General features: G+C 36.2%; 1 protein-coding gene across 4 annotated transcripts in view; it reads right to left on the reverse strand.

Annotated features, from left to right (window-relative positions):
* bcl9l (bcl9 like) overlaps positions 1 to 11,803 on the reverse strand; it is a 97,842-nt gene extending 86,039 nt beyond the window's left edge. For 3 of the 4 annotated variants that reach the window (XM_087291901.2, XM_087291900.2, XM_087291899.2), the window contains exon 1: positions 11,461 to 11,803. The gene's annotated coding sequence lies outside the window, so the exon portion shown is untranslated. 4 annotated transcript variants of the gene reach the window in all.
* Between the last annotated feature and the right edge of the window lie 296 nt (positions 11,804 to 12,099).

The following is a 12,099-nucleotide window of genomic DNA, read 5'->3' on the forward strand; positions in this document are numbered from 1 at the left end:
TGGCGGCCGCAAAATCACACATGACGTGAGCTGTTACTACAGAGGGCGGACTATGATAGACGCGCGTGTATGGCAAGCCGTTTTAGGATTTAAACCTTTGATTTGACTATCCATAAATATATTTAGAGATATCTCTAATTATATTTTGACAAGTCATAATTATAATTCGACTAGTTAAAATATAATTAGAGATATCTCTAAATAAATTTAATTAAATATGAATTAAATATATTTATGGATAGTCAGAACAAAGGTTTAAATGCTAAAACGGCTTGCCATACGCGCGCGTCTGCTTCAGTGAACAGAACCTGCAGGTTGTGACTAATAAAGTAGTAAACAACATTCAGTTTGTGGAACAGAGTGATCTTTCAGGAGCCGCGTGGGAAGTATAAACAGCACTTAGCAGTGGAAATGAAACCGAAAACGTACACATTATTTAAACAATAATATCGCATTTTAGAGTTATTATTATATATATATATAAACACACAGTGATAATAAGTATTGAACAAGTAAGCATTTTTTTAGAAAACATATTTCTAAAAGGGCCGTTGATTCAAATTTTCACCAGATGTTAGTAGTATATCAACCAAAAAAAAAATCCATACATGCAAAGAAAACAAATCTGATTAGTTTCCAAAGCTATGTGCAATAAAATGAAATGTCACAGGGGAAAAGTATTGAACACATAAAGAAAGGGAAGTGTAGAAAGGCAGTGAAAGCCTAGACAGCAGCTGAAATCTCACATTAGTTATTCAGCAACTCTCTGCCCTTCCTCATTGTAAATGAATATTAGCTGTTTCAGTCCAACATCTACATAAGCACGATGATGAAGATGAAACCAGGGTGGACATTACAGCAAGCCAATGATCCAAAACAAAGCCAAGGAACACCTCAAATGGTTTCAGAGACCGAAAATCAAGCTGTGGAATGGCTCAGCTAGTCACCTGATAGACGAGACTCGCAGCACCGTACACTCTTTTAAAGTCTGTGAAAAACTCACACCTGAGCAATGCATGTGACTTCATTCTCTATATTAATACTTATATAATAAATTGTTATATACAAATCTGCTATCACATGGACTATAGTTCCAGTCATGCACCACACACTCACACCTGTTCCGGTTGTCTGCTGATTGCTAACACACACAGCTGAAGCTGTTCAGAACTGATGACATGGACTTTAAAAGCAGCACAGACGCACACACTAATTGCTGAGTCTTGTTTAACTGTTTATTGTGAACATTACAACACGTGACCCTTGCTTTGTTTTGTTTGTTTATATTGCTTTCTGCCTGCCTTTTGACCACCCGCCTATTTTATGACCACGACTTTGGATTGTCTGTATACATTTGCTTGTCCCTGTGTTGACCGTTGCTTGCCTGACCATTCTCTGTTAAATAAAACCTGCATTTGGATCTGCAGTCCTTTTGTCAGCATCCGCTTCACATTATTATATATTTTCTAAATAAGCTGGCGGTTTATTGTGACCCCTGATATATATATATATATATATATATATATATATATATATATATATATATATATATAGTAAAACTGCATTTGTAGAAAAGGAAATACAAAGTAATAAAGAATATATATATATATAAACACGTGTGAGTGTGTGTGTGTGTGTGTGTCTTTTCTTTGATTAAAGATAATCTTTAATGATATCAGCATTATTGTACCTCCCTGTCTTTATTATTATTATTATTGTGTTGTTATTTTACATACACCTTTATGTATAAAAAAATATTATTTTAATTCAGAAATTACATGGCATAGAAATTAGTCAAGTCACTAATTTGTATTTATGTAATTTGAAGGAATAAATCCAGGTTAAATGTTTTATTTATGTATTACTATCATCATATAAATGGTGAGGTAATAATTAAATGTTGAATGAGATTTTATTTTCATGAAACTCATTTTTAGTTTAATTTTCATTCAAATAATTTCTCCTATCCAGAGTCTGCAGAGAACTGCAAGTATGGAATTTCTAGGTCGATTCCACTGAAAAAGTGTAAACACTGTGACTCTGTGGCGCTATGAAAACATTGCTCTGTTTATCTAAGAATCCCAATTAGCCACGACGCAGCAGTGTTGACTGCACCAATGGGTTGGGTTCGAGTGGACAATCTGTTTGCTCAGCCAATCGCATATGGAGGGAGTGTTCAAGAAACCTGTTTGCTAAAAGCATTGAATGACAGCACTGGAAAGAGTTTGCAGGAAGCCCTTATATGGAAATGGTGTTGACACGTATTGTGCTACTGAACTAATTAATGACATTCTCCCTCACCAAGAGCAATCTCGATTTGACAACTTGATGATTGAACATGATTTTGATAGCGCAAACATATGTAGTGAATTCACCTATAGTTTAAAACACATGACATGGTGAACATGTTTTTCAATCGAGTTTTAAACGTGTCAAGTTCTAATGAAGTAAGGATAAGAGTGTAATTTTCTTGCTTAAATGGTTTGGTTTTATATAATTTGAACATATTACAAGTGATATAAAAAAACTAAATAACATTTCCTTGAATTTTTCAACATGTCTACACATCTTATTCAGTTCTTAATATTCTTAAGCTATTTAAAATAATGCTAAAATATTTTTCAGTGTAATGTTTTTAGTGATTTTTAAAACCGAGTTTAACTTATTTATTTAATATGTATTAATAAATTAATTTGTTATATATTATATAATATTTATAAAATAATAATTGTTTTTAATGACAACTAAAATTAAATAAATAATATTTTTTGATTAATTATATTTATGCATTTTGAAGATTAAGTTGCCACTGAAACTGAAGCCATGTCACTGATCCTGCTAGATTTTAAAAATCTTAATATTATTATATTTGATTTGGGGGGGGGGGGGGGGTGGCTCAGTTGTTGCACTGTCGTTTCACAACAAGAAGGTCTCTGGTTCGAGTCCCAGCTGGGCCAGTTGGCATTTCAAGTTTGCATGTTCTCCCTGTGTTCGTGTGGGTTTTCTCCGGGTTCTCCCATTTTCCCCACAGTCCAAAGACATGCACTATAGGGGAATTCATTCATTAATTTTCCTTCAGCTTAGTCCTTTATTAATCTGGGGTCGACACAGCGGAATGAACCGCCAACTTGGTATAGGTGAATTGAATAAAACTAAATAGGCCGGAGTGTTTAGGTGTATGTATGGGTGTTTTCCCATACTGGGTTGCAGCTGGAGGGGCATATAAAAATATTCCAAAATAAATATTTCTTAAAATAAATATAAAAACAAGTTTAATATGTCTCCTGCATGTACTTATGTCAATTGGGGCTGCACAGTAAAAAAAAAAACTGACATTGCGATATTGTATTTTTCTCTAATATATTTTGCGACAGAGTATATTTTCACCAGATAAAATGAATTGGTCTATTTGGAAGAATTCATAATTTTAGATTCATTAGGATGGATTTGTAAGGGAGTGCATTAACAAACAAATTAATAAAAATAAATAAACCAATCACAAACATTGAGAAATACAGTAGAACATTATTACTGTACAAATAATACATACAGTGCTTTATGATTTTTTGGAAGGTGCCCCGTGCCGACCTGTACAGTCCAATACTGTACCACTCAGTGGAAACGGGCCATTATAGATGTCTAAGAATAGGCCAAAACTAAATTAGTCATCAAATAAACATTAATGAATGACTACACATATAAAATCTGTCCAATCGGTCTATTTGATGACAAGTCTAGTTTTGGGCTATGCTTAGATGTCTATTAGATTTTTACTGACAGCCCAAGTTCAGTCTTGTATTAGCCAAGCTGTCTACATCTAGATGTCTATTAAACACAAAATTGTTTGCTGGGTAACATCACGTCATTGACCAATGAGTAACTCCATTTCCATACAGTCACTTTAAATGTAGATTAGGCCTTATATTTCGTCACAAAAAGAAAAACTGAACAGGGTGATCACCTACTGTAAATATTATTTCCTGCATGGTAAAATCCCTCCAACATGATAATACAAGACTAAAGGGTGAGACAAGGGTGGGTGAATTTCCTACATGCAGCAATCAGAGATTGACGTCACATTCTCCTGATCTCTGTGACGTCAAAACACATTATAGATGATCCAGATCCCGTTAAAAGCACATCTCTTGGGCGATTCTCTCCAAAACATTCGCTGATGTCTACGAGGTGTTGAGCCAATGTGGGGCAGAGCGCACTGAGAGCCTTAGGCCTCAAAGACAATTCAGATCAAGTTGCAAACTCTGTGAGCTGCTAAAAATAGCGTGCTAGGATATCACGCTCGCAGCTACAGCTAATGGCTTGTATGGCCAGTGGGCTAAAGAGCAGCCAAAATACTGCCAGAATACACTTCACACATTCTCCCTCGAAACTCGCACTATATCTGTCGGCTTCTTTTGATGGAGCGAATTTAAGAGGAAAAGACGCATTTAATTGAAAGCAACTGTGGTGCCGAAACTATCAGGAGAAAACATTATCAGCTCTGTCTGATCTGGGGTCAGCTCATAGTATCACTATCTCTGTCTCTATCACACGCACTGCACTAACTTAATCAGCTTGCGTCACTGAGGCCCTGGGGATCTGACAGGAAAAAAGAATTATGTGAGCACTACTCAAAAGACAGATTTTTGCTGCATGTTATTTAAAATAGGCTGAATCATCACAATTCTTGAGGTTTTTGTTTTTGGGACAACTTATTTGTTTTATGTTCAATTCAATTACATTTGTAAAAACAATTCAGCTACTTAGTCGGTTTATGTTTGGACAACATGAAGGAATTGTGTGGAACTTTTTCAGATTTTTTTATAAACTGTAAATGCTGGCTTTCACACAATTCCTTCACGTTGTCCCAACACAATTCAATTAAGTTAACCGAATTGTTTTTACAAATTTAAGTTTACTGAACACAAAAGAATTAAGTTGTTCCAAAAAAAAACTTAAGAAATCAATTAATTAATTACTTCAGCTTATTATAAATGTATAGTTTGAACAAGCAGCAAAAATATTGCAACATGGTCTCACATCCTGAAAACGTAGCCCTATATACATTTCTGGAGATCACGAATTAAGTAACCAGAGGAACGTTTCATCAGATCATTTTTCGTATTGAATATTTTCCTTTTTTTCTTCTGGGTGTTTCTTTATTGTTATTTTTATTAAATTACAGGTCCTAAGTTATGTTTGTTAAAATCAATGTTTTTTGCAGTAATTAATTTTTTTGTATAAATGGAAAGCAAATGACATTTGTTTCCTCCTTTTTTTGCTGATCCGAAAAATGATCAGATCCGTGACTCAAAAACCATAGTGTGATCATGAGATTTGTGATCCGTGTATTTATATAATTTAAATATACACAGTACACACATTTAAATCATGTCAAAACAAAAGTTTATTTTGGGTGTGATTAATCGTAATTATGTTTTCCCAGCACTATTACAAACATAAGTTATTATGCCTTTTGATTATGTAATCTTTTACAGTGTATATAATATGTATTTAATTCATATCATAATGGAAGAAATCCAACATAGGCTCATTCTGAAAACGTAGCTGTATATACATTTCTGGAGATTGTTAGTTATGTAGCCAGAAGTACGTATAGCTGCATTTCATTTTTTAAATGAACGCTACGAGGCGGTATGACGCCGTTCCTTTTTGCGCTTACCAGCTGACCACTTACATCCGTGTGGATGGCTTTCCCGCTGTTACCAGTAGCTTACCATGTACGTTGGTGAACTTGTGATGTGGAGAGAGGCTGACCACGTCGACGTGGTTAAAATCAGGCAAACCCGGTTCCAGTAAGGAAGTAAGACAAAAACAAAAGACATAAAATTTTTTTTTAAAAAGTAGATAACAGGGTGCACTCTCAGAAATAAAGGTACTCGAGCTGTCACTGGAATGGTCCCTTCTCAAAAGATACAAATTTATACTAAAAAGGTCTATATTAATTTGTCAAAAGTATATATTAGGACCTAAAAAGTACAAAAGTGTTCCTCTTAAGATTTTTAGGTATTAATATATACTTTTGAGGTACCAATATGGACCCTTTAAGTACAAATGTGTCCCTTTCGAAAAGGTACCACCCCAGTGACAGCTTATGTACCTTTATTTCTGAGAGTGTGAGAACCCAGTTAATCTGAAAATGCAGTAAAAATCAGGCTACCGCGAGGGCTTTTCTTTTCTGCATTGTTTTTGAAAACACTGTTGGTTGGGTTTAGGAAAGGGGATGGGTGGTCTGGTGGATTTATGCGAGAATAGCGGGCACGAATGGCCCTCGCAAGGAAAATATGAGATCTCAAATGCGTACACAGTGGACTCTGGCGAATTTGCGAAACAAAAACTGCAAAAAACATAGCTCCTGGCATGTGCTCTCCAGAAAGGTATATAGGGGTACATAATCAGAATGAGTCTGGGTTGTTTTTTTGAGTGTAGTGCACGTGATGGGATGCTAACTTTTGATGTTCCACTGAAGAAAAAACTACTCTTTCCATGTGATGATGTCATCAAGTCCCACTTTCGCAACCCAATCAATTCTCAGCAGATAAAAACATCAAGCTTCATCTCGGCGAGTGCTCAATCAAGCCAAACACAACAGAAAAAGCTTTTTTTTTTAAATCTGCCACTTTAGCTCTTAAAAGACATATTTAACATGACTATTTCAATTTAAACAATATATTAAACACACACACACATATATATATATATATATATATATATATATATATATATATATATATATATATATATATATATATATATATTTAATATTTGACGTATTTTGTAACTGGTGTAACCCATGCTATTACAATCTGATCCATGGTTCTTTCTGTAAAAATAAAAAAACTAATGTTTTGCAAAATGTCCCAGACACTCATTTCCATACAGCAAAATAAATAAAGGTGTTATGTGCCATATTTAAATGCATGCAAGTTTCAGAAGAAAAGCTGCCATCTGATTCAAATTAAGACAAATATTCAGTTGAAATGCACAGTCATGTATCTTATGCATATTATATATCATCAAGAAAACAATAATAATGTTGATGGGCCTCTGAAACTACAAATATTTTGTGTGATGTCATCAAGCTCCTCATTTCACAACCCAATCAATCCTCAAGAAAATCAAAACCAGCCCCAATGTGCACTATCCCCAAGTAAATACACTGTTTCAAGAACTTTTAATTCCTCATGACTTCTCTCTGTACAAAACAATACATATATATATATATTTTTTTTTTTTCTTTAAAAGGTCCCAGCTGCTCATTTCCATACAGCAAAATATAAATCAGAGTTTCCATTTGCCATATTTAATTACAAGCAAGTTTCAGAAACAAAGCTGTCATATATATATAGCTTCCAATATAATGCACAAGTTTCATAGACTATTTTATGGTGTCATGTCGGAAGCTTGAGTGGCACTAACCAATTTTGCAAAACAATTGTGCTCCAAGGATGAACGCTTTTGGTTAAATTACTCCTTCAAGACTGTTATTTGCCATGCCAAAGTCAAAAAAAAAAGCTAGTGTTGCAGTCAGGATGAATAAGACTGCCAAGGACACAATCATGTCTTCAATAATAGAGAACCATATTTTCAAGCATAAAGAAACAGAGCGGTGAAGGAAATTCTATGACTTATATTAGGGCTGTGCCGATAAACGATATCATATCGAACCATTATAAAATTTAGGTCAATAACTATGATAAGCTCTTGACTTTTTTACTCAATACTGATCTAAGAGCCAATCACACAGTAGAAATGTGCAACAATGGCAATCTAAAAGAGTGTTAATATTAGAGATAAACTGAATTTCGCCAAATTTATCAGCCGAAAATATGTTATGCCATTTAATGGATCAGACCCTCTAATTTTTGTGGCTTCAGTCATTTATGGGGTACTCTTTTAAATCTGAAAGCATTAACAACTTCTAGAGTTGTGTGATTAATCAAATTCACAATCGCAATTTGAAATGTTGCAATTAGTTAATCGCAAGAGACTGTGATATAAAATATATTTGTATATATGTAAACAAGCGTAACGAATAACGTCTTCAAAACCAGTCCACTATGCTTCAGAAAATCAAACATGCTAGACTTTCTGCGTTGCTGTCGTAAGACATCGCAGACATGGTATTGGTTGTCGTGAACTATGCCACAGTACACGAGAAGAAACGATTAAACCTTGTGTAACGACATCCATTTGTAATTTACGACTCCCTATGACACCCTACATCAAGGAAATCGTGTGATCTAACCGGGGCTTTATAACAAGCCAGTTGAGTGAGCACACTTTCGTTCTGCCCAATCAGAATTGCAAAACTGAACTACGCCAACAATAAAAAATAAACAAACAGAAAAGTGCTGACAAGTAGGATAACCGCATCTGCTGCTTCAGAAGCATTAGTAGCGAATTAATTAATTCATTTTCTTGTCGGCTTAGTCCCTTTATTAATCCAAGGTCGCCACAGCGGAATGAACAGCCAACTTATCCGGCAAGTTTTTACGCAGCGGATGCCTTTCCAGCTGCAACCTATCTCTGGGAAACATACACACACACTCATTCACACACACACACTCATACACTACGGACAATTTAGCCTACCCAATTCACCTGTACCACATGTCTTTGGACTGTGGGGGAAACCGGAGCACCCGGAGGAAACCCACATGAACGCAGGGAGAACATGCAAACTCCCCAAAGAAACGCCATAGACGAATTAATATCAAAGAAAAACAGCATTTGTAATATGGGAATATTTTGGTTTTAAAGTCACAGACACCGAACAAAACAGGTCATTTTTAAGAGCTGTCGCAGAATTGTTGTCACGGCTTACAGATTATTGAGCTGAAGCCTGAATTAAATTAAAATCAACTTAAAGCTTAAATTAAATCCAATATCTGTCAAAAAAAAACGCAATTAGATGTTTTTCCCAAAATGCACAGCCCTAACAACTTCTATCAAATATATATATTACTATTGTTCAATATGGAAAATATTTATCGAGATTGCATTTTGGCCATATCACCCAGCCCTAACTAATATTTATAGCAAGTGTTATTTGCATGCAAGGACTTTTATTTGACATGTTTAACATGCAAAGCACAGCTTGTCTCATTAAATACAGTTATGACATGATTAATTTAAATGCTACTTTATTTTTGATAATGAGTTTGCATTACTATTGTTTTTTTTGGGGGGGGGTTTAGATATATTTCAGTCATTCTTGTAGTTTTGTACTTTAATCTTTGCTCTCTTTCAACACTAAAACTGATCCTTTGAGCTGGAATTTGTGCTCTGCTACTGTAAACAGTAAACCTGTCCACTTTGATTTGATAGGTCATCTCAATCATTTCAATCCCTTAATCAGTTTTTAGACAGCTAAGGCAGAGCAACATACAAATGTAACTGTTTTTGGGTCATCATAACAACAAACAAGCCACTGTATAATGATACTATGGTCACATGTAAATATATAAGGTTGAACCCCCCCCCCCCCCCCCCCCCCCCTCATAAAAGTCTATCAGGCTAGCATCTTCATCAATTAATCAATCAACCATGTGCTTTTCCATAGGAACATCAGATAATATAATGAGGTAAACACATCTAAAGTGATCCAGAAAATCATTTAAACACTTGTACTTTAATTTAAGTCTATTAGAAAATAAAAACATCAACGTAAAGGTCATTCGCAAACAAGAAATGCACTTTCCTAAATCGTTTTGTAGTTATTTCCCTGGTCAACCACCAATTAAAAGTCATCTTAATTGAGTTTCCCTCACATTCACAAAGGTGTAGTTAGTATAATTCAGCCAAGACATACATTTTGACATTATATACAAATCTATATGACTTTCTTTCTTTCTTTCTTCAATGCAGTATGTGCTGATCACTTTATGAACAACTAAGTATGCCAAGCAGCAAGATTGCAAACAAATCTGGGTAAAAGTACCATAAAAGTGGTCTATACTACTTCCACCATAGTCTTCTGAAACTATACAACAGATTTGTGTGACAAAAAGAATACAATTAAAGCCACCGCTTATTGATTATCTCCACATCTGCCCTAGTTCTCCTTGGCACATTCACAAAACTTCATGAATGAATTATTCCTGAGTGAATGAATCTGCTGATCGAGCTCACAAAACTAGTTTGAATGATTCGTTCAAAATTAAGACTTGATTTGAACTCGCATACGCAAAGCATCACTGGTGGTAAATTTGATACATTTCCTCACACAAATCTGTATAAAGAGATAGTTCATCCAAAAATAAACATTTGCTCACTGTTTAATCACCCTCAAGTGGTCCAAAACCTTTATAACTTTCTGTTGAACACAAAAGTAGATATTTTGAAGAATGCTTAAGACCTGTAATGATCGATTTATAAACAAACATCATGAAAGTCAGCGGGTTTCCGGTTTTCTTCTTAATACTCCTTTTGTTTTTAACAGAATAAAGAGAGTCACACAAGTTTGGTGAGTAAACGATGACAGAATTTGCAGATTTGGGTGAACTATCCCTTTATTAAGAGCTTTAGAATATCATCCATGTGTCGTACAGTATATGAAACCCTTTTACAATATTTTGGTCTCCTTTTCAAGCTCACGAGCTTCAATCCCCATTCATTACTACTGCACAGAAAGGAGCTAGCGCTTCATCTGAACTCTTCAAAAAGGATGAATGCAAGTTTAGATCAAATTTATGACATAAATGAGGACTCTAAATCTAAAAATACTCATTATTAAACTATAAACAATAACATTCTGAACAGTGTACAAATTATGTGTCTGTGTTTGGCTTACAAACAGTGCTTGTGCTCTCTTTGTTTACAGTAAATGCTTCTTGGATTGATATTTTGGTATGTGATGCAACGGCCACTGTGTGTGTGTGTGTATGCACAACACTCATTTGCACAATATTCAAAATGCAAAGAGAAACAAATGTTCTGCATGCATGCCCTGACAGTTCGCAACGCACTTTTCCACAATAAGAAAGCTAACGCCTGACAGTACTACTACCGCTTCTCTATTGACTTGATGGAGAGCAGCGGCCACATTCACCGTCACATTCTTCAAGTGCCTGCCTCTTTCTGCCAATCAGTCGCGACATTGTAACAGCCTCGCGCGTTTTCCTTAAACTCAGACCTTCAAATGACTGTCGAAAAGCCCTAACTCGCTCTAAAGCAGCAGCTACAAGTCTTTCCTGTCTTTTTACGGTCACATGGAGACGGGCCCGAGCCTATCGTCAGCTCATTAGCATCCATTGCACTGAAGAGGCAGTTAGCAGGCGAGGCTAACTCCAGGATCCCCTACAGCTGCTGCTGTGACGGCGAGTTCAGCGCCGGAGCGCAACGCTACCGACGCGCCGCCATACGTGACAGTTCGACGCGGTCTGTCAGGGCATTTTTACGCCGTGCTTGTGTGGGTGCGTGACCGCGAAGCTTTCCTACCCCATTCCGCCGAGCGTCCTGCGAGCAGAGGCCGATGTCAAGAGTGACGGCCAGCCGACATCACCCGAAGTGTCCGCCGCCACTGCGCAAGATCCTCCCCGGCTGCGTTAAAGCGACCAATGCGATGGCCCGAAGTAAAGCCGCTGGTTAAATATCAGATGCCTCACAATGGTGTGTCGGTGGTTCTCCGAGCGGAAGATGAGTCCCGGGGAAGACGGCGGATCATGACTCCGCTGTTGGAGACGCTGTCTGCTTATTCCAGCCTGTACTGTAGAGGTAGCAGAAGGCGCTCAGACAGACAGCCGCGCTCGCGCTCATTACTCAACTCACTGTACACACATATGAGTGACACTCTCTCTCTCTCTCTCTCTCTCTCTCTCTCTTTCTCTCTCTCTCTCTCTCTCTCTCACGCACGCACACACTCACACACACATAGAGCTATATGAGGACCGCTTCCTGCCGTTTCAATGAGCTGCTTTCATAGATCATAATAATACACCGTCACCTAAAAAGAATAATTAAGTTATTATTTTTTGTAATCATACAAAATATTTTTACAATCAGAATTATTATTATTTATTGTAATATAATTATTATGTGTACATATTATTATAGTAATATTATAATATCATTTAAATA

Source organism: Danio rerio, chromosome 18 (genome assembly GCF_052040795.2).
Source record: "Danio rerio strain M-AB ecotype USA chromosome 18, GRCz13ab, whole genome shotgun sequence".
Lineage (NCBI taxonomy): Eukaryota > Metazoa > Chordata > Actinopteri > Cypriniformes > Danionidae > Danio > Danio rerio.